This window comes from Kogia breviceps, chromosome 14 (genome assembly GCF_026419965.1).
Source record: "Kogia breviceps isolate mKogBre1 chromosome 14, mKogBre1 haplotype 1, whole genome shotgun sequence".
NCBI classification, from domain to species: domain Eukaryota; kingdom Metazoa; phylum Chordata; class Mammalia; order Artiodactyla; family Physeteridae; genus Kogia; species Kogia breviceps.
The window spans coordinates 12,497,179-12,518,547 of record NC_081323.1 but is presented as its reverse complement, the minus strand read 5'-3'; the positions used below and the strand labels follow the sequence as shown (position 1 = coordinate 12,518,547).

Genomic DNA, 21,369 nt, shown 5'->3' with positions numbered 1-21,369 from the left:
ATGAGGAAGAGGATATTCCTGACTTAGGCAAATAGATGGGTGAAGGTGCCATTCTCTGAGAAGACAAACACCGCAGAGGAGCATGGATGGGACGGGGGCAGGAGATCACGGGTAGCATCTTAGGCTGAGTTGAGCTGCATTTGGAATATCCTAGTGGAAATGTCAGAAAGCCTAACTAATCGTCCCTAACTAGGTCCAGGGGTCTGGAACCCAGAGAAGAGGTGTGAGTTATTGAGACCACCTGCCTAGAGATGGTAAATGAAGGAAGAGAACCTTGAATTACAGATGGGGAAACTGAGGCACAGAACGGGAAAGAGATTCGGCAAGGTTCACGCTACCGGTAGGTTAGCGGCACGGTATCTTTGTCTTGGTAGGCTGAATGATGGCCCTCTAAAGATGCTCATATCCTAATCCACAGATTTTGTCAACATTTCCTTACAGGGTAAAGAAGGACTTTGCAGATATGATCAAGCTAAGGATCTTGAGTTGGGGAGATGATCCTAGATTATCCAGGTGGGCCCAGTGTAATCAATGGGTCTTTGTAAGAGGGAGAAGGTAGTGTGAGAAGGGGTGCAGAGATTAGATTGATGCAGCCAAAGAACGCAGGCAGCCTCTAGAAGCTGCAAGAGGCAAGGAACAGATTCTCTCCTGGAACCTTCAGAAGGAACCAGCCCCAAGACACCTCGATTTTAGTCCCATAAGACTTATTTCCAAATTCTGCCCTCTAGAACTATAGGAGAGTAAATTTGTTAAGTCACTAAATTTGTGGTGATTAGCTACAGCTCCCTCAGGAAACTGATACAGTTGAACTTATATTACCGTTGACAGCATGAGCTTGGCTCTGCTGGGGAGTCTTCTGGCCATAAATAACAATGTTCTGAGGACATTTACTGTTTACTTAACAAGAGTTTCTGGGATTGGTTCAGCGGCTCAGGCTATCTGCCTCCTTCTCAGCCTTCAGGTTAGTAAAGTCTCTGCCCAGAATTAAAATAGGGCTGTCGTAACCCCAAGCATCATGACCTCAGATGACAGCCTCTAAAGCAAAGAGGGGACAGGCGGCCGGGGTCTCCACATTTTGAGGACCTCTTGATTTAATGGAGAGAAAAGTCTTTCTGCGAAGCCTTGGGAGACTTCCTTTTCCACCTCCTTGGCCAGAACTGCTCACATGCTCATCCTGGGATTGTACTGATTGGCTTAGAGCAGTGATGATCTATTTCCTTAAGCAGGAGCCATTGTTGTCTGGGGGAAAGAAATGATCAAATGTTCTGCTCTGAGTTTACTTCCATGATCCCAGGTTCTGAGAGACTAACCTCCACCCTCTGAATTCCTTCTTTAAGTCAGTGATTCTGAGAACAGGATATAGTGGACAGAGTCTGGCCACTTCACAAGGAAGTCCCTTTCTACAGGGTTACAACAGCTGTCTGGTCAGAACCCACCAAGGTGCAGCTGACACTCTGCCAATCTGCTTTCATTGCAGCATCCATTCCATTGCAGTTTGAGTCTCAAGAGGCTTTTGAAAGTTCAACATGCACCCCCAAAAAGCAGATTTCTATTTCCAAAGAAGAGGGGGCATTGGATATTGGGGCAGTGACCAGTAGTTGCTGCCACAAACTCTTTATCATGCTCACTGGTTATATCCATTTTACCTACTAGACTTTAACCCAGCAGTTCTCAGCCAGGGACGGCTATGTCCCCTGAAAAACACTGGCAGTATCTGGAGTCGTATTTGGTTATCACAGCTCAGGAGATGCTGCTACTAGCATCTAGTGGGTAGAAGCCAGGGATGCTGTTGAACATCTGACAAATCATAGGACCAGCCCCACAACAAAGAGTTATCTGTCCCCAAATGTCAACAGAATCGACGACGGGAGAATGCTCTAAGCCCTTGCGAGCAGGATAGGGTTGGCAGGTTTAGCAGAGGACACACTTGTGTTTATACTTAAAAAGTACTCATTGTTTATCTGAAGTGTAAATTTAACTGGCTGTCCTGTATTGTATCTGGCAACCCTAGAAGAGGATCATACCCTATACCGCCATGTTTGCTAAGGCCTGGTGCTGAACAACTTAATAAACATTTGTCAAATGAACAAGCATCTCACGGAAGATGTGCAAGGCGGCTGCATGCTCTAATAACCCCTGATCAAAGCATTTCCCCCAGGGAAGGCCTGGCTTCCTGTTCTGAAATGCACTGCTAGAGCAGAACTCAGCCAGTGGGTAACCTAAGAACAATGCCTGTTTGGGGGTCTTTCACTGTTGCCTACATCCAGGCTGAGGCAGACAGCCTGTGGCCTTTGGTCCAAAATGGTGTCTGCTAGTGGCGCCTGGGGGTGTGGTCTCTGTTCAAAGAAAAGAAACAAGCCCTCAACCCGCTTACAGTCTAAACAGACACCACCAAGAGCCCGTATGGCCTGGCTTATGATTCCTTACAAGGCTGAGTGAATGCAGCTATACTCAGGCCACACTGATTCCTTATCCACAGGGGAAACTTTTAGAAGGTTGATAGTAGGGCTTTAGATTTCTGGACCAACTGCCCTGGATTTTCAGTCCAATTTTGCAGACTCTCAAGGAGTCTCTCAGGGCCCATAACAATCCATTTCCGATTCTTTTTTTTTTTTTTTGCACCTTTCCAATTCTGATTCAATGAACACTCGTTGTACACCTTCTGTGCCCCAGGCATCCTGCATGCATTTTATCCCGGTTAATCTCACCTAGTCCACGTGACAACCTGCAATACCCTCAATATCATCCCATTCTCAAGATGAGGAAACTGAGGCCCAGGGAGGTCAGCTAAGGAGTCACCAGTCAGTAGGATCAGAGTCCAGGTTAGTGACAATGTCAGCCCCGGGACTGCTCTGCTTTTGCTAAACGCCACCAACATTAATCATCTCACAAGCGCACTTTCTGAAAGGTGATTGTAAAACGAGGTGTGCTCTCAAGACAGATGAAATTGAATTGCATTTACGGTCATGTGGACCCTGCTTTCCCCTTTAGAAAACTATCATCCCCCAGAGACCCACAAGCTCTGCCTTGTCCACGGAGATCTGCAGCTGTGCTGCCGGGGGCTGTAGTACTCATCTGAATACTCAGTTCCTTGGGGACTAACGCCACTTGGTGTCTGTTTCATCACACAGTAAAATCCATGTGTTTAATCTTTCACGTCCACTTACAAAAGCGAGCTATTCATGGACAGTTAAGCAGCTAGACAAATCGTCACTGTTATCTGTGCTCTTAGAACAGTGTCTTAACTGGATGCTGCCCCACTGTCTTTCACTGATAAGAAGTCTGATTAAATCTCATTGGTCTCCAGCCCCCAAGAGGCTGCAGTTATTCCTGTTTATAATTTTCCACCTCCCAAACTAACCCTTTATTCCTGAACACACACTTTTAGGCATTGGGCATTAGTATAAATTACACTTTACAATTATTTGTAATTAAGGGAGAAAATATGTACTGCGCTGCAAAGATGAGCCCTACTCGGCTGAAGTTAATCATGTCTGTGCCAGAGCACTGGCCCAGGGAGGCAGCATGAAACACGATTAACTTTCATCTGACTTAATGGAAGTTTATGTTGCTGTTTTTTCATAATCGTAATATCTCGAGACACATAAACAGTTTTTCTCCAATGTTATTGCATTTCTACCAACAAGACACCTTGGGTTTAACTGAAAGTTCGGGCAGAATTAACCACAAGTGTGTATTCTATGGATGATGCTAGGATTTTGTTATGAAACCCGTGCAGGACTGTCCCCATTCAGGAGCTGAGAAGTTGATCACAACCCCCTGAGGGAGACCCTGCAGCCTTTTCTGTTCTCCTGGAAATAAGTTTTGGCCCCATTTTTTGAACCATTAAAGCCCCTTGCTCTAGTCCTACGCCCTTGTGCTCTGGAGCGTCCAAATGCATCCCAGGCCACGTTTTTCCTACTTTTAACGTTTCTCCTCTTCACATCGATTTGTTTGAGACACGTTAAAAGCTCGACTTTTATAACCCCGATAAAATCCAATCTGCTCAAAGCTCCAACCCACACTCAGCCAGAAAGTACCAGGACAAAAATGGCTCAGATTGTATTTCAGCCTCTTGATGCAAAGATATACACACAGCAACAGCAATTACTTTTGTCACTGGGTGTAAGTCAGGTTTTCTCCACAAAATGCCTCCAAGAAGGATGCAGAAGGAAGAAATGAGGTTTATGCAAATCAAGGGAAAGGTCCCCCTGAGGTTAAACCAACAAGGAGGTGGGGAGTGGCGTGAAAAGCCTGATTATCCAGCCAGGACCAGGAGATCACGGAGAGAGATGCCATCAGGGTGAGGAGGGACACGGAGGAGAAAGGCTGGTGGGGTTGGAGCCAGGCAGGGGCTGCTGAATCAGGAGGTGGAAAGTTCTGAGAATTCCAGAGGCCCCACCCAGGTTCCCACCCAGTCATGGCTGAGTGACTTCCCAGGCTGGGGGGCATCTGAGCCCGTGGCCCCTGTGTTTCCCAGGCGGACCCTGAACTCCTGAATGGGGCCAGGAGTCCCCACCTGCCTGGAGAGAACCTGGAAAATTTAGGCTGAGGCCTCAGACCCCAAGAACTGTGGAATGAGCTATAGGAAAGAAACATGGCCAGAGGGAACTTTGCAGACCCTGCGACCTGTGAGTGTCTGAGCTGATGAGTTACATCCTGACCCCGATCCACAGCATCTGCCTGCAGTGGACACACACACGAGCTTACACGTGCACACAGGCACACGTGCATACACACAGGCACTCACATACAAACACACGCATAAATACAAGCATACACGAACACACGGCAATACTCAAGAAAGAGATCTTCCCCTCCTCCCTAACAAAAGAAAAGGAGCAAAACACACAGACGTCACCATGTCTGGTCTCTGAACAGCAACAGTGGGAAAAGTAATCAAGTGACACCAACTCAGCCCAGCCCACAGCCCCCATTTCTATTGTGAGCCTATTTGCCCTGCCTCTATTATTGTGTTTCCTGGATGGGGAGAGAGAGGTGGAGCCAAAACTGTGGGCAGGGCTCAGCCTGGGGCAGTGAGGCCTCATGAACTTGGGGCCTGAAGGAAGGCAGTGTGGTAATACAGTGGTTTTCAAAACTTTTTTGCCCCTACACATACACAAACACAGGCTGCCAGATATAGGGGGAGAAAATTGCATTTCAGATAAAGAATACTTTCTAGTATAAATATGTACCAATAATTACATGAGACATGGTTATACTAAAAAACGACTGGTGTTTATCTGAAAGTCAAATTTAACTGGGATTCCTGTATTTTGTCTGGCAACCCTACTACCCTCCACTGCCCTTCCACACATGCACACGCACTCACACACTTTTATCCCAATGAAGTCTCATCTACAACCCAACATAAAAAATAGTTAAAAGTCAGATCCTACCCCTGGCCAATCCCCATGGCCTTGCGGCACCTCCATGGCCTCTGAGGGCCCAGTTAGAAAAGTCACTGGTACAGTGGGATGGCTTTGTGTCCCAAAGCCGGGCACAGCTTCATCTGGGTCCAAACCCCACTTGTCACCCTTGTGACCTTGGACAAGACCTGTTACCTCTCTGAGTGCCGGTTTGCTCATAAGATTCAGCTTACGTTTGACTCTGGGTCTTTGCACACCTGTGCATGTCGGGAGGCCCTCCCACATGCCCCTCCATCTGTCCCCTGCCTCTTTCCCACAGTGCTGCTCTCCCTTCCTTTGGGGCAGAGAAGGGAGGCTGCTCTTGGGCAGGTTCTCTGGGGGCCAGAGAAGCAGGGAGGATGGGCTTTCCCTGGAGGACACCCAGTGTCTCTTTCCAGATCTGTTCATCTTGTGATTAATAGTGAAGAGGATTTCTTACTGTAATTCCACCTGACATTAGAGAACCACTGGAGGGTTTTAATTGAATTAAAGCCATTCATACATATAAGGAAGGGTGGTGAGGAGGACAGACCCGAAGATCCCTGACCCTGTTGCTTGTCCTCTTTTGTCAGAAAGGAGAGAAAAGTCATCACAACAGCCCGTCCAGGTGTGTGATTTGGTGTCCTCGTAAGTAGCTCAAAGGGCAATGGTAGCAGGAGGACTTGAGAAATGACATGTTGGACGTTTGCACATGAGGGATCTTCCTTTGTCACGCCAAGTTTATGGACGTGCCATAGCTGAGGGGTGGATGTGAGGCTTAGGCTTTGGGTATATTTGTTGTGTCATTTTGGTTTCCTCTTTTTCAATCTAGGAGTCCCCCTGGAACATTAGTAATATGTTACATTTGAGGACTGACGTCAGCAACATGGCAGAAGGAAACCTCACTTTTGTCTCCCCTCTTCAATCTCCAGCCAGGAAGAGAGCCACAATGCAACAAGGCACCTCTGCCCAACACACTAGGGCACCAGAGAATTCCACACATCTGTACATCTAAAGGTGGGTGGACTAGAACACATAGAGAAGGCAGAACTGGGGGAACAGTGGACGTGGTGCCTGCAGTTCCAGACCTCTGGCCACAGCAGCTGAGTCTGCAGCCCCAGAGAACCCAGTGGTGGCAGCGGGGACAACGCATACAACTCCAGCCTCCCAACCACAGTGGCACCTGTGGATACAGGTAACTGGGCAGCAGCAGCAGTGGGACCCCATCCCTCCAGCCACTGAGGTGCCCATGACTCCAGTCCTTCACCGCCCCCCCCAAGTGGTGGAGCCCACAAACCCTACCACACTGGACATGGCAGAGGCCCCTGGGTGACTCTGGCTTTCCCCCACCCTACCCTCCTCCTGCAGTGGCAAAATCCCCTGCGACTCAGGGACACAATGGAAGAGCCCGCCATCCCAGGGCCCCAGGCGACAACGTCAGCAACCCTGGCAGCAGGAAGGCACCAACAACTGCAGGGTTACAAGGAGCAATAATGAGGGCACGGGGCCACAGAATGACACCTCTGCCAGAGGTGGTGGAGTAAGGAAGTGCCAACTCTCAGAGATAAGCAGGGGCAGCTCAGAAACAAGCAGAAAGTTGTCCACTTCTTCAAATGCACTGGCGGAGGAACAACTCATTGAGGACCATGAAGAACCACAGTAACAATGCACCACAAAAATAAAACAACAGTTCTCCAGAAACCAAACTTAAAGTCACAGAATGCTGCGATCTAACTGACATTCAAAATAGCTGTCATAAAGAAACTCAATGAGCTATAAGAAAACTCAGAAAAGCATCAAATTAATAAATACTAAAGTATTTACCAAAGAGATTAAAACCCTGAAAAAGAACCAAAAAGAAATTCTGGAGCTAAAGAACTCAATAAATTAGATAAAGAATGCATTACAAAGCATTGGAAATAGGGCAGACCATATGGAAGAGAGAATTAGCAAGCTCAAAGACAGAAATCTAGAAATGATACGGGTAGAAGAGGAAAGAGAAACAAAATATGTTTAAAAAGAGGAAATTCTATGAGAACTATCTGACTCTTTTAGGAAGGACAACATTAGGGTAATGGGTATCCCAGAAGGGGAAAAGGGGGAGAAAGGAACAGAGTTTATTTAAAGAAATAATAGGTAGGCAGTTCCCAAACCTGGGGAAGTAACTGGATATACAAGTCCATGAAGCTAAGAGAACGCCTTTTACCTCAATGCAAAAAGATCTTCTCCAAGACACATGATATTAAAATTGTCAAAAGCTGATGACAAAAAGAATTTTAAAGGCTGCCAGGGAAAAAAGAATGGTAACCTACAATACAAAACAACAAAAACACACTACATTAGGCTATCAGCAGATTTCACAGCAGAAACTCTACAGACCAGGAAGAAGTGGAATGACATTTTCAAAATACTGAAAGATAAAAATTATCACCCAAGAATACTCTATCCAGCAAAGTTATCAATCAGATAGGAAGGAGAAATAAAGACTTTCCCAGACAAACAAAAGCTGAGGGAGTTCATTAACGCTAGACCCGCCTTACAAGGAGTGTTGAAAGGAGCTCTTCTACCTGAAACAAAAAGGCAGTATTACACAAAACTGAGTAAGGTGATAAGTAGACAGAATCAGAAAATTGCAACTCTGAAACAAAATAGGGTTTTGAATACTTTATTGTAACATAAAGGTTAAAGGAGGGGAAAGGCAGGAAAAAATAACTATAGCCACTTCAATTTGGCAACAAACTCACACTATAAGAAGGAACGCATTGAGACAACAAAAAAACAAAAGGGGAAGAGGAAAAGGATAGAATTTGTATAGATACATGAAGGTAAGACGCTATCAGCAGGGAAAGGACTATTTTATCTACAAGACATTTTATATAAACCTCATGATAAATATAAAACATAAATCTACAGAAACAAAACATTTAAAAAAGAGGAAACTGAGAAAAATATCATAGAAAACCACCAAACCAAAATGGTAGACAGAAACACAAGAAAAAAGAAACAATACAGAGCAACCAGAAAACAAATACAATGGCAGTACTAAGTCCTCATCTCTCAATAATCACCCTAAATGTAAATGGGTTGAACTTACCAATCAAAAGACACAGAGTGGCTGGCTGGATAAAAAACAAGACCCAACTATATGCTGCCTCCAGAAGACCCAACTCAGCTCTAAAGACAAACATAGGTTCAAAGTGAAGGGATGGAAAATGATACTTCAAGAAAATAGCAGCCGAAAGAAAGTGGGTATAGCCATACTCATATCAGAAAAAATAGACTTCAAGCCCCAAAAGGTAATAAGAGACAAAAATGGACAGTACATAATGATAAAGGGGACAACTAATCAAGAAGACATAACAGTTATTAATATATATGCACCTAACAGAGGGGCACTGATGTATATAAAACAGTTATTAACAGACCTAAAGGGAGAAATTGACAGCAACACAAGAATAGTAGGAGACTTTAATATCTCACTTATATCAATGGATAGATCATTTAGACAGAAAGTACACAAGGAAAGAGTGGCCTTAAATGAAACATTAAACCAGATGTATTTGATAAATTTGTACAGGACATTCCATCCAAATGCAGCAAAATACAGATTCTTCCTAAGTGCACACAGAACTTTCTTAAGGATAGACCATATTTTGGAACACAAAACAAATCTCAATATATTAAGTACGTTGAAATCACATCAAGCATCTTTTCTAATCGGAATGGTATGAAACTAGAAATCAACTCCAAGAGGAAAGCTGGAAAAATCACAAATGTGTGGAGACTGATCAACATGCTATTGAACAGCTATTGGGTCAACAAAGAAATCAAAGGAGAAACTGAAAATTACCCAAAGACAAACAAAAATGAAAACACAACAAACCAAAATCTATAGGCTACAGCAAAAGTGGTACTAAAAGGGAAGTATCTAGCAATACAGGAGTACCTAGAGAAACAAGAAAAATCTCAAATAAATCTAACCTTACACCTAAAGGAACTAGAGAAAGAAAAAGAAATGAATCCCAAAGTCATTAGGAGGAAGGAAGTAATAAAGATCAGAGTGGAAATAGATGAAATAGAGACTAAAAAGACAATAACAAAGATCAATGAAACTAAGAGATGGTTCTCTGAAAAGATAAACAAAATTGACAAACCTTTAGTTAAAGTCACTAAGGGAAAAAAAGAGAAGGCTCCGATAAATAAGAGGAGAAATAAAAATGGATACTACCGAAACACAAAGGATAATAAGAGAATATCATGAACAGCTATATGCCAACAAATTGGATGACCTAGAAGAAATGGACAAATTCTTAGAATCACACAACCTTCTAAGACTGAATCATGAAATAACAGAAAATCTGACTAGACGGATCACTAATACAGAGAATGAAACAGTAAGCAAAAAGCTCCCAAAAAACAAAAGTCCAGGACTAGACAGCTTCACAGGTAAACTCTACCAAACATTCAAAAAAGATTTAATACCTATCCTTCTCATATTGTTCCAAAAAACTGAAGAGAAGGGGATGCTTTCTCACTCATTTTATGAGGCCAACATCACTCTGATTCCAAAACCAAACAAAAAGAACACACAAAAAAAGCATAGGCCAATATCTCTGATGAGCATAGATGCAAAAAAATTCTTAACAAAATAGTAGCAAACCAAATACAACAATACATTAAGAGGATCATACACCACGATCAAATGGGATTTATTCCAGAGATTTAAGAATGGTTTAACATCTTCTAATCAATCAATGTGATACACCATATTAACAAAATGAAGGATAGAGATATGGTCATCTCAATAGATGCAAAAAGGCATTTGACAAGATTCAACACCCATTTATGATTTTTAAAAAACTCTCAATAAAGTGGGTATAGAAGGAACATACCTCAACATAATAAGGGACATATATGACAAACCCATAGCTAATATCATACTCAATGGTGAAAAACTGAAAGCTATCTCTCTAATATCAGGAACAAGACAAGGATGTTCATTTACATCACACTTATCCAACATAGTATTGGAAGTCCTAGCAAGAGCAATGGAGCAAGAAAAAGAAATAAAAGGCATCCAAATTGAAAAGGAAGAAGTAAAACTGTCACTATTTACAGATGACATGATTTTATATATAGAAAACACCAAAGACTCCACCAAAAACAATTAGAAATAATAAATGAATACAGTAAAGTTGCAGAATGCAAGATTAAAATGTGCAGAAATTGTTGCTTTCCTATACACTAGTAATGAACTATCAGAAAGATTAAATTAAGAAAACAATCCCGGGGGCTTCCCTGGTGGCGCAGTGGTTGAGGGTCCTCCTGCCGATGCAGGGGACACGGGTTCGTGCCCGGGTCCGGGGGGATCCCACATGCCGCGGAGCGGCTGGGCCCTTGAGCCATGGCCTCTGAGCCTGCGCGTTGGGAGCCTGTGCTCCGCGACGGGAGAGTCCACAACAGTGAGAGGCCCGCGTACCACAAAAAAAAAAAAAAAAAAAAGAAAAAGAAAACAATCCCATTTACAATCACAACAAAAAGAATAATATACCTAGGAATAAATTTAACCAAGTAGGTGAAAGACCTGTACACTGAAAACTATAATCACAGCATTACTTACAATACCAAGATATGGAAGCAACCTAAGTGCCAATCAGTGGATGAATGGATCAAGAAGAACATGAAATATATACACTGGAATACTACTTAGCCATTAAAAAAATGAAATCTTCCCATTTGCTACAACATGGATGGACCTTGAAGGCATTATGCTAGTTGAAATAAGTCAGAGAAAGACAAACACTATGATTTCACTCATAGTGAAATTTCACTATGACTTTTCAATTTCACTCATGACTTTGGGATTGTTCCCTCCACTGCAATTTTTTGGAACAGTTTGAGAAGGATGGGTGTTAGCTCTTCTCTAAATGTTTGATAGAATTCGCCTGTGAAGCCATCTGGTCCTGGACTTCTGTTTGTTGGAAGATTTTAAATCACAGTTTCAATTTCATTACTTGTGATTGGTCTGTTCACATTTTCTATTTCTTCCTGGTTTAGTCTTGGAAGGTTATACCTTTCTAAGAATTTGTCCATTTCTTCCAGGTGGTCCATTTTATTGGCATAGAGTTGCTTGTAGTAGTCTCTTAGGGTGCTTTGTATTTCTGTGGTGTCTGTTGTAACTTCTCCTTTTTCATTTCTAATTTTATTGATTTGAGTCCTCTCCCTCTTTTTCTTGATGAGTCTGGCTAATGGTTTATCAATTTTACTTATCTTCTGAAAGAAACAGCTTTTAGTTTTATTGATCTTTGTTACTGTTTTCTTTGCTTCTATTTCATTTATTTCTGCTCTGATCTTTATGATTTCTTTCCTTCTGCTAACTTTGGGTTTTGTTTGTTCATCTTTCTCTAATTCCTTTAGGTGTAAGGTTAAATTGTTTATTTGAGATTTTTCTTGTTTCTTGAGGTAGGATTGTATAGCTATAAACTTCCCTCTTAGAACTGCTTTTGCTGCATCCCATAGGTTTGGGATCATTGTGTTTTCATTGTCATTTGTCTCTAGGTATTTTTTTATTTCCTCTTTGACTTCTTCAGTGATCTCTTGGTTATTTAGTAATGTATTGCTTAGCCTCCACGTGTTTGTGTTTTTTACGTTTTTTTTTCCCTGTAATTCATTTCTAATCTAATAGCATTGTGGTCAGAAAAGATGCTTGATATGATTTCAATTTTCTTAAATTTACTGTGGCTTGATTTGTGACCCAAGATGTGATCTATCCTGGAGAATGTTCCGTGCACACTTGAGAAGAAAGTGTAATGTGTTTTTGGATGGAATAAATAAATATCATATAAATATCAATTAAATCTATCTGGTCTATTGTGTCATTTAAAGCTTCTGTTTCCTTATTTATTTTCATTTTGGATGATCTGTCCATTGCTGTAAGTGAGGTGTTTAAAGTCCCCCACTATTATTGTGTTACTGTTGATTTCCTCTTTTATAGCTGTTAGCAGTTGCCTTATGTATTGAGGTGCTCCTAGGTTGGGTGCATATATATTTATAATTGTTATATCTTCTTCTTGGATGGATCCCTTGATCATTATGTAGTGTCCTTCCTTGTCTCTTGTAACATTCTTTAAGTCTATTTTATCTGATATTGAGTATTGCTACTCCAGCTTTCTTTTGATTTCCATTTGCATGGAATATCTTTTTCCATCCCCTCACTTTCAGTCTGAATGTGTCCCTAGGTCTGAAGTGGGTCTCTTGTAGACAGCATATATATGGGTCTTGTTTTTGTATCCATTCAGCAAGCCTGTGTCTTTTGGTTGGAGCATTTAATCCATTCATGTTTAAGGTAATTATCGGTATGTATGTTCCCCTTACCATTTTCTTAATTGTTTTGGGTTTGTTTTTGTAGGTCCTTTTCTTCTCTTGTGTTTCCCACTTAGAGAAGTTCCTTTAGCATTTGTTGTAGAGCTGGTTTGGTGGTGCTGAATTCTCTTAGCTTTTGCTTGTCTGTAAAGGTTTTGATTTCTTCATCGAATCTGAATGAGATTCTTGTCAGGTAGAGTAATCTTGGTTGTAAGTTCTTCCCTTTCATCACTTTAAGTATATCATGCCACTCCCTTCTGGCTTGTAGAGTTTCTGCTGAGACATCAGCTGTTAACCTTATGGGAGTTCCCTTGTATGTTATTTGTCATTTTTCCCTTGCCGCTTTCAATAATTTTTCTTTGTCTTTAATTTTTAACAATTTGATTACTATGTGTCTCAGCGTGTTTCTCCTTGGGTTTATCCTGTATGGGACTCTCTGCGCTTCCTGGACTTGGGTGGCTATTTCCTTTCCCATGTTAGGGAAGTTTTCAAGTATAATCTCTTCAAATATTTTCTCCAGTGCTTTCTCTCTCTCTTCTCCTTCTGGGACCCCTATAATGCGAACATTGTTGCATTTAATGTTGTTCCAGAGGTCTCTTAGGCTGTCTTCATTTCTTTTCATTCTTTTTTCTTTATTCTGTTCCACAGCAATGAATTCCACCATTCTGTCTCCCAGGCCATTTATCTGTTCTTCTGCCTCAGTCATTGTGCTACTGATTCCTTCTGGTGTATTTTTCATTTCAGTTATTGTGTTGTTCATCTCTGTTTGTTCTTTAATTCTTCTAGGTCTTTATTAAACATTTCTTGCCATCTTCTCGATCTTTGCCTCCATTCTTTTTCCAAGGTCTTGGATCATCTTCTCTATCATTATTCTGAATTCTTTTTCTGGAAGGTTTCCTCTCTCCACTTTATTTAGTTGTTTTTCTGTGGTTCTATCGTGTTCCTTCATCTGGTACATAGCCCTCTGCCTTTTCATCTTGTCTATCTTCCTGTGAATGTGGTTTTTGTTCCACAGGCTGCAGGGTTGTAGTTCTTCTTGCTTCTTCTGTCTTCCCTCTGGTGGATGAGGCTATCTAAGAGGCTTGTGCAAGTTTCCTGATGGGAGGGACTGGTGAAGGATAGAGCTGGCTCTTGCTTTGGTGGGCAGAACTCAGTAAAACTTTAATCTACTTGTCTGCTGATGGGTGGGGCTGGGTTCCCTCCCTGTTGGCTGTTTGGCCTGAGGTGACCCAACACTGGAGTCTACCTGGGCTCTTTGCTGGGGCTAATGGCGGACTCCGGGAGGGCTCACACCATGGAATACTTCCCAGATCTTCTGCTGCCAGTGTCCTTGTCCTCACGGTGAGACACAGCCACCCCCTGCCTCTGCAGGAGACCCTCCAACACCAGCAGGTAGGTCTGGTTCAGTCTCCTATGGGGTCACTGCTCCTTCCCCTGGGTCCCGATGCACACACTACTTTGTGTGTGCCCCCCAAGAGTGGAGTCTCTGTTTCCCCCAGTCCTGTCGAAGTCCTGCAATCAAATCCCGCTAGCCTTCAAAGTCTGATTCTCTAGGAATTCCTCCTCCCGTTGCTGGACCCCCAGATTGGGAAGCCAGAGATGGGGCTCAGAACCTTCACTCCAGTGGGTGGACTTCCGTGGTGTAAATGTACTCTAGTTTGTGAGTCACCCACCCAGCAGTTATGGGATTTGAATTTACTGTGATTGTGCCCCTTGTACCGTCACATTGTGGCTTCTCCTTTGTCTTTGGATGTGGGGTATCTTTTTTGGTGAGTTCCAGTGTCTTCCTGTCGATGACTGTTCAACAGTTAGTTGTGATTCTGGTGCTCTCGCAAGAGGGCATGAGCACACGTCCTTCTATTCTGCCATCTTGAACCAATCCCATATGAACTTTTGTGTGTCTGTCTGCCCAGAATGTGGTTCACATTCAATGATCTTAAAGATACAGTTAATGTATTTACAAAGGCAATTAAATACAGAGGATGTCCACTGATATTTGGAGGTCAGTCACCTTGATTTGGGGATAACTTTTCTCTCCACTGGTCTGGAATTGGTGAATTTAAGTGCTGAGACCTGCATCACAAGGGTGGTTTCCAGTCTCTTGATTTAGGCTGGATGGGGAATATTCTCAGCCCATCCTGTCCAAGGGCAGACATTACCTGTTCTTAGACATCATTTCCCACAGAAGCAGGGACTTCTCTTCACCTACAGACCACTCTGGCTTGAATGCTTCATGCTCTTAATGAGTTTGAAAAACGAGTCCACATCCCTTAGTGGCCCCACCTTCTTACCTATAGCTTCATCTTATGAAAAACCTGGCCCATAGCTTTGCCTATCGTGACTCAGCTTGAGACTTAGTTAAATTCTATCCCAGCCTAGAATCATTTTATGAGCAGCTCCCATGTGTGTGAGCTGATGAGCAGGGCCATCCTCTGTAGACCAAGAGCAGTACCCAAGCAGCATTTGGCCAGGTGGAAACCAGATGTGTTAGGGTGGCCAACAGCCTTCCTCACTGGCTCCCAGACAGGACCCCAGGGGTGACCTGACCCACCTCAGTGGCCACAGGAGGGGAGCTTTTTGGCTAAATGGTTGAGAAAACTATTCATGTACAGAAGTTCAGGAGCTGTTCATGCTCTGGTGAAAATGAGATCACCAGAAAAGCCGCATGTGGCCCGCACTAGAGATGGACACTGTCCCGAAGACACCAAACCTCTGAATGCAGTGTATCTGGCTGTTTCAGAGAACAGGGAACGCTTGTGGGGCTGGAATCCTTAGTGCCTTGGAGTCCTGACTATTTGAATGGGAATCAAGATTCGTTCAGCTGCAAGGCATAGAGTAAATAATTAACAGTGGTTTAAGACAGTGCTTTCCAAACTTTAATGCGCATGCAAATCTCCTGGGTTCCTTGTTAAACAGCAGCTTCTAATTCATTAGGTCTAGGCTCATGGCTATAACATCCTCCCAGGCGAAGTCCAGGGACCACACTTTGAGTAGCAAGGGGCTGTACATTACAATCACCTGGGGAGCTTTAAAAACCCACTAATGCCTGAGTCCTGTCCTCAGAACTTCTGACAATTGCTGTGGAGTATGGCATTGGCATCCACGTATTTAAAATCTCCCCAAGTGTTTCTAATATGCAGCCAAGATTGAGAACTGCTGGCTTAAGCAAGAGAGACATTTAATTATCTCACATAAAAATAAGTACAGAGAGGGGCATTCCTGGGGCTGGGTTTGGAAGTACAATGTTGTAATTAAGGAGCTGGAATCTTTCTGTCCCTTTGATCAAAGATCTTCATCTGTCCTCAAACTTAATGCCTAATGGTTTCAAGATGGCTGCACAGTTCCAAACATCACAATCTCACAGAGGGAAGAAATGAATGTCAGACTCTTTGCTGTCTCTCTCTTAAGCAGGGATCAAAGTCCCTCATGGAACCCAGCTGCCAGCTGCACTACCCATACCCCCTTATACATCTCCTTATGTATTTTTGGCCCGGAGTGGGTTATACTAGGGTTGCCAGATTTAGCAAATAAACATACATTCAGTCATGAATTTAGGTTGTGACATATTTATACTAAAAAACTATTCATTGTCAGAAATTCAAATATGACTGGACACCCTGTATTTTATCTGGCCCTAAGTACACACCCAACCATTAACCAATCACTGACAAAGGGAAACAGGATTATCATGCTTAGTTTAGCCTCCAGGGCCCCCGTCCCCAATGACCCATCCTTATATCCTTTTCTCAGCCTGAGTACTTCTCTCTCAGTGACCAGATCTGGGTCACATGTCTGTCTCTGAGTCAACTGCTGGGCTAGATGAGTGGAATAGGCTGACTGGCTTTGCTTGGCTCACATATTCCACCCTTCACAAACGTACTATAATGAGAATAAGGGAGAAGCCATGCCCCCAAACACAGCTGGAGTGCTATCAGCAGGAGAAGGGTGAACTAACCCTGTCTTTTATTTTCTATATTCTTGGGCCTTGCTGACCCTGGAGGGACTGCCCCTCCCAGGGATGGCCAATTCCCAGAGACAGTAAACAGCTTGCCTGTGAGTGTACTTTTCAACTACAAACCAACCAATCCAGAGCCCACATCCCAACCGCCTCCTTTTTCAGGCCCTCACACTCCAGGCCACTATCCGCCTGCCCTAATCACCCTAGGGCCAGTATCAGACCACCAGAGACAGACCCTCTGCCCCAGAGCCCCCTAAAACCATTCAAACTAGACAATCCTAAGCCTGCTTGCCCTCCTTCTTCTACTCCTTTCAACAGAAACCACACAACAAGGCTCCTGCCCACAGTTTCCCCCCCGCCCCACCTCTACCCTACCAGGCACTTCCCGGTGGGTGGCATGCTTCTCTTGGGAACTGTAAAAAAAACTACCTCTTCAATGGCAGCGATCTTCTGTTGGCCTTACCATACCTCAAATTTTCTGTTCATACACTATACTTTAAAACAGAGGGAAAGGATTTTTTTTTCTCATTCCTTAAATATACATGAGCACCTATTGTATGCCAGGCACTATTTTAGTGTCTAGGATATAGCCACGAACAAAGCCTGCACAGTGCTTCTGAGACAGACGTTCTCATGAGGTAAGATCAATAAACACATAAAATACGTATCATGTCGGATAGTGGTAAGTGTCGACAGGGAGGACAGGGAATGGGCAGGGATGGGAGGGAGGCTACAATTTTAAACAGAGCAGCCAAGGAGGGCCTTACTGAGAAGGTAACATCTGAGGAGAGACCTGAAGGAGGTAAAGGAGTGAGCCACACAGACAACTGGGAGAAGAGCAGTCCAGGCACAGGGAACAGCAAGTGCAAAGGCCCTGAGGTCAGATGGGTTTTAAACTGGCTCACCCTGGCTATTGGGTGCAGAAAGGGATTTCAAGGGAGAAAAGTGACAGTGGTCATCTGGACAGAAACCTGCTCTTCCCAGCACCCACTGCCCTGCCTGGTACATAACAGACCATCAATAAATACCTGCAAAATGAAGGAAGACCCAGAGATGGGGCTTACTCACCTCCTTGGAAGGATCCTCGCCTTTGTCACAGGATCTCTGACTGCAGCACATGGGGGGTCTCCACACCCCCCCTCCCACTACCACAATTTCCTTTCTTCACGCCTCTCGTGGAAGTTTTTGCATCCCACCAGCTCCCTTGCTCTGTCTCTGGCCACTTTTTCCTCTTGTCAAATTCCTCTTCCCTCCTCTTGTCGGGTTTGGGAATCCTCAGAGGGAAACATCCATTTGGGTCTTTCCAGCTGGACCTGAGTGAGGTCCCGACCACTTCTCCACAGCTGTGGTGTGTGCGGCTGGGGCTCCTTGGTCACCTGGGGACCAGTTCCTCTTTTCAGATTCAGCAGAAAAATCCAGAAGCAAAAGTGATGTTTCTGAACACTCTGGACTAATGAGCTGTTTTCAGAGACGGCTGCCAACCAAGGTCCACGAGAAGACGAAGAGAAAGAGTGGTGCGGCCATGAGCAGGGAATGGGGACCAAGAGGGGTGTCCATCCGTGCTGCAGACAGGATGTCAGATCGGCCGTGCCCTAGGCACGCTCTTGGCTCAGCTACTTTAAGTCTTTTACTAAAAGAAAAAAAAATTTTTTTTCATGTCACTTTTCCCTGACATTTTATTTTGAAAAATTTTAAACGAATTTTACAGTGAACACATTATACCCACCACCTACATTCCACCCTGAGCATTTTACTATAATTGCTTTTACTATATCAGTTTGTCTCATATCCTTCCAACAACTTCCTCAGCATCTGGAGGGAACGCTGGCCCCGGGCCAGAAGGAGAAGGACTGAGGGATTTCCTTAGAAACCAGCCCACTGATGGCTCCATCTGATGGAATAATTCTCTCTGGTTTCTCTCTAGCCCTGGCTCACAGAGCAGGAAACAAGGCTGAACCCAGAGAAACTCAGCTGGCTGATAATTAATGCCTGGGAGTGCTCTGAGAGGGCCGGAAGCGGGGACAGGGCAGCGGGGACGGCGCAGCATGACCCTCTCCCTGGCTCCATCCCACCTGGACCAGGGCAGCAGACATGAGCCGCAGCTCCAGCCCTCCTTCCTGAGAATCACAGAACCCAGGGCTAGAAAGTCTCTTGAAGGACACAGGCCCATTTTTATATTTGTTTTTGACAAATGAGGAAACAGAGGCACAGGACTCTCACGAAGATTATGTGCTTCCACACACGTCTACTCATGGGCCTTGAGCTCCTGGTGCAGGAAGACTGGTGTCAACATGTACAGCAGGCTGGTAAGTGGATTTAGACCAAGACATGGGAATTGCAGCTGGATTCACAAGGATAATCACCTCCATCCCTTTTCTAATGCAAAACTGTTCCTGCCCCCAAACTTTAAGCAGAATAGATGTTAAGAGCAAATCATGTTTCCAACAAATATCTTTCGAGTACTTCCTTTGCCCGGCAATATTCCAGGGCCTGGGGCTACAGTGGTGAATAAGACAGACACAATCCCTACTCTCAAAGGGTGGAGGAGACAGACAATCACATTAGAATATGAATACATGCAATAATTTCAAAGAGAAAAAAAATGCTAAGTAGGAAATAAAGAGAGGAAGGAATGTCAGATAGCAAGGGTCGGGGAGGCTGCTGTAGATGGACGATCTGGAAAGATTAAGCAAGGCCATGGTGAGGATCTTGTTCTATTTAGTTTTTTTTTTGTTTAAGATTTTTTTTTTTGGGGGGGTGGGTACTTCCCTGGTGGCACCGTGGTTAAGAATCTGCCTGCCAATGCAGGGGACACGGATTCTAACCCTGGTCGGGGAAGATCCCACATGCCGCGGAGCAACTAAGCCCGTGCACGACAACTACTGAGCCTGCGCCTTAGAGCCCGCGAGCCACAACTACTGAAGCCCACGTGTCACACCTACTGAAGCCCGCACAGCTAGAGCCCGTGCTCCGCAACAAGAGAAGCCACTGCAAGGAGAAGCTCGCGCACTGCAACGAAGAGCAGCCCCTGCTCTCTGCAGCGAGAGGAAGCCTGTGCGAAGTGATGAAGACCCAACGCAGCCAAAAATATAAATAAATAAATTAATTAATTAATTAAAATAAATTTTCTAAAGGTTTTTTTTTTGATGTGGACCAGTTTTAAAGTCTTTATTGAATTTGTTACAATATGGCTTCTGTTTTATGTTTTGGTTGTTTTGGCCGCGAGGCATGTGGGACCTTAGCTCCCCGACCAGGGATCGAACCCGCACCCCCTGCCTTGGAGGGCGAAGTCTTTCCCACTGGGCCACCAGGGAAGTCCCTAGATACTTATTTTTTATTTATTTAGGCTCTCATTCCTTTAGATTTTATTCTAAATGGATGAAAATGGGGGAAGGGGCTTCAAAGGGGGCGGGGCGTGAGCTGACATAGGTTCCAGCAGGGTCCTTGTGAAGAACAGATTATGGGAGCCCAGGGTGGAAGCAGGGATTCGACATCAGAAACCGGTGCCTTTGTCAGGCCAGAACAAATGAAGTCTGGACCAGGGCGTGCAGTGGAGGTGGTGAGAAACATCACTGTACAGACTCCATCTGTATGTGGGGGACTGGAGGTAGGAACTGAGGCAAAGAGAAGAAGGAGAACACCCATCTTTTAACCTGAACCACCAGGTTGCTGACCGAGCACCAGCTCTTCTCTCTTGGAAGCGATAAACATTTACTGTAGGATCTGTGGTTCCAATAAGCGTAATGTCAGGCTCTGATTGTACTTTTGCATCAGTGACTCTTGATGAAAACCAGTGGGGACGGAGGGGAGAGCTGAGCAAAGAAAACCAGGAAAGTCTTAAAACATCCTGATATGGTTTCTCTCCTTTATAAACATGCAGACCCTGGCGCACAGTGAGGCTAAGAAACTTGTGCTAGGTCACACAGCCAGTAAGTAGTAAAGCTAAGATTTGAACCCAGAGCTCATGTTCTTAACCACTGCACTATTTAACCAGTATCCTGGTAGAGGATATTGGGTTGTTCCAATTTGAGAGGTTATTTTTCACTGTTACCAATAATAGTGCTAGGAATGTCTCTACACTAGTTCCTTTGCACCCTTGAGCAAGCACTTCTGAAGATGAGTTCCAGAGAGTAGATGAGGTGGTCTTAGGGTCCCTCACATTCTGTGGCATCTCTTGACCCCCATCCTGGTGACTCTCCATGCTTAGATCAGTGCCTGAAAGTCTTTCCTTCTACAAAGGAGCCGGGATTTCTCCCCAGTGATTGAACTGGCCCCGGCAGGTGGCCGAGTACCTTACAGAAGGTGAGGGATGGGCGGGACGAGTCTTCTGAACCGCCAAATAGAGGCAGATCAATGCTGCCCACCCCCAAGGCCCAGCACACTGTGTCATCGTCGGCTACAGCCAAGGCGCAAAGGGGCTCCTGAAAAACGTATCATTTCTTTTCTGTTCATCCAGGTGGTGCCTCTGACATTTCTCTGGGCTGGAGATTTCTTGGCTGAGATAATCCCGGGCTCCCTTCTAGTCCCAAGGTGGAGAACAGCCGTCCATCCTAATTAGGGTCTGGTCGAGAGGACTGCTTCCAAGACACAGCAGCAAGAAGAAGGACTTGTCCTGTTTCCTTTTTGCGGGGTGGCGGTCTGGGGATTGTGAACCATGAACGT

The 21,369-nt window shown here is 44.3% G+C and overlaps 1 long non-coding RNA gene across 11 annotated transcripts in view; it reads right to left on the bottom strand.

Annotated features, from left to right (window-relative positions):
* The window catches only part of LOC136792499 (uncharacterized), an 86,481-nt gene that overhangs the window by 53,221 nt on the left and 11,891 nt on the right, over positions 1-21,369 (bottom strand). For all 11 annotated transcript variants that reach the window (XR_010836372.1, XR_010836368.1, XR_010836367.1 and 8 more), the window contains one exon: positions 17,776-18,337. This is a non-coding gene — a long non-coding RNA (uncharacterized lncRNA). The remainder of the gene's footprint in view (positions 1-17,775; positions 18,338-21,369) is intronic.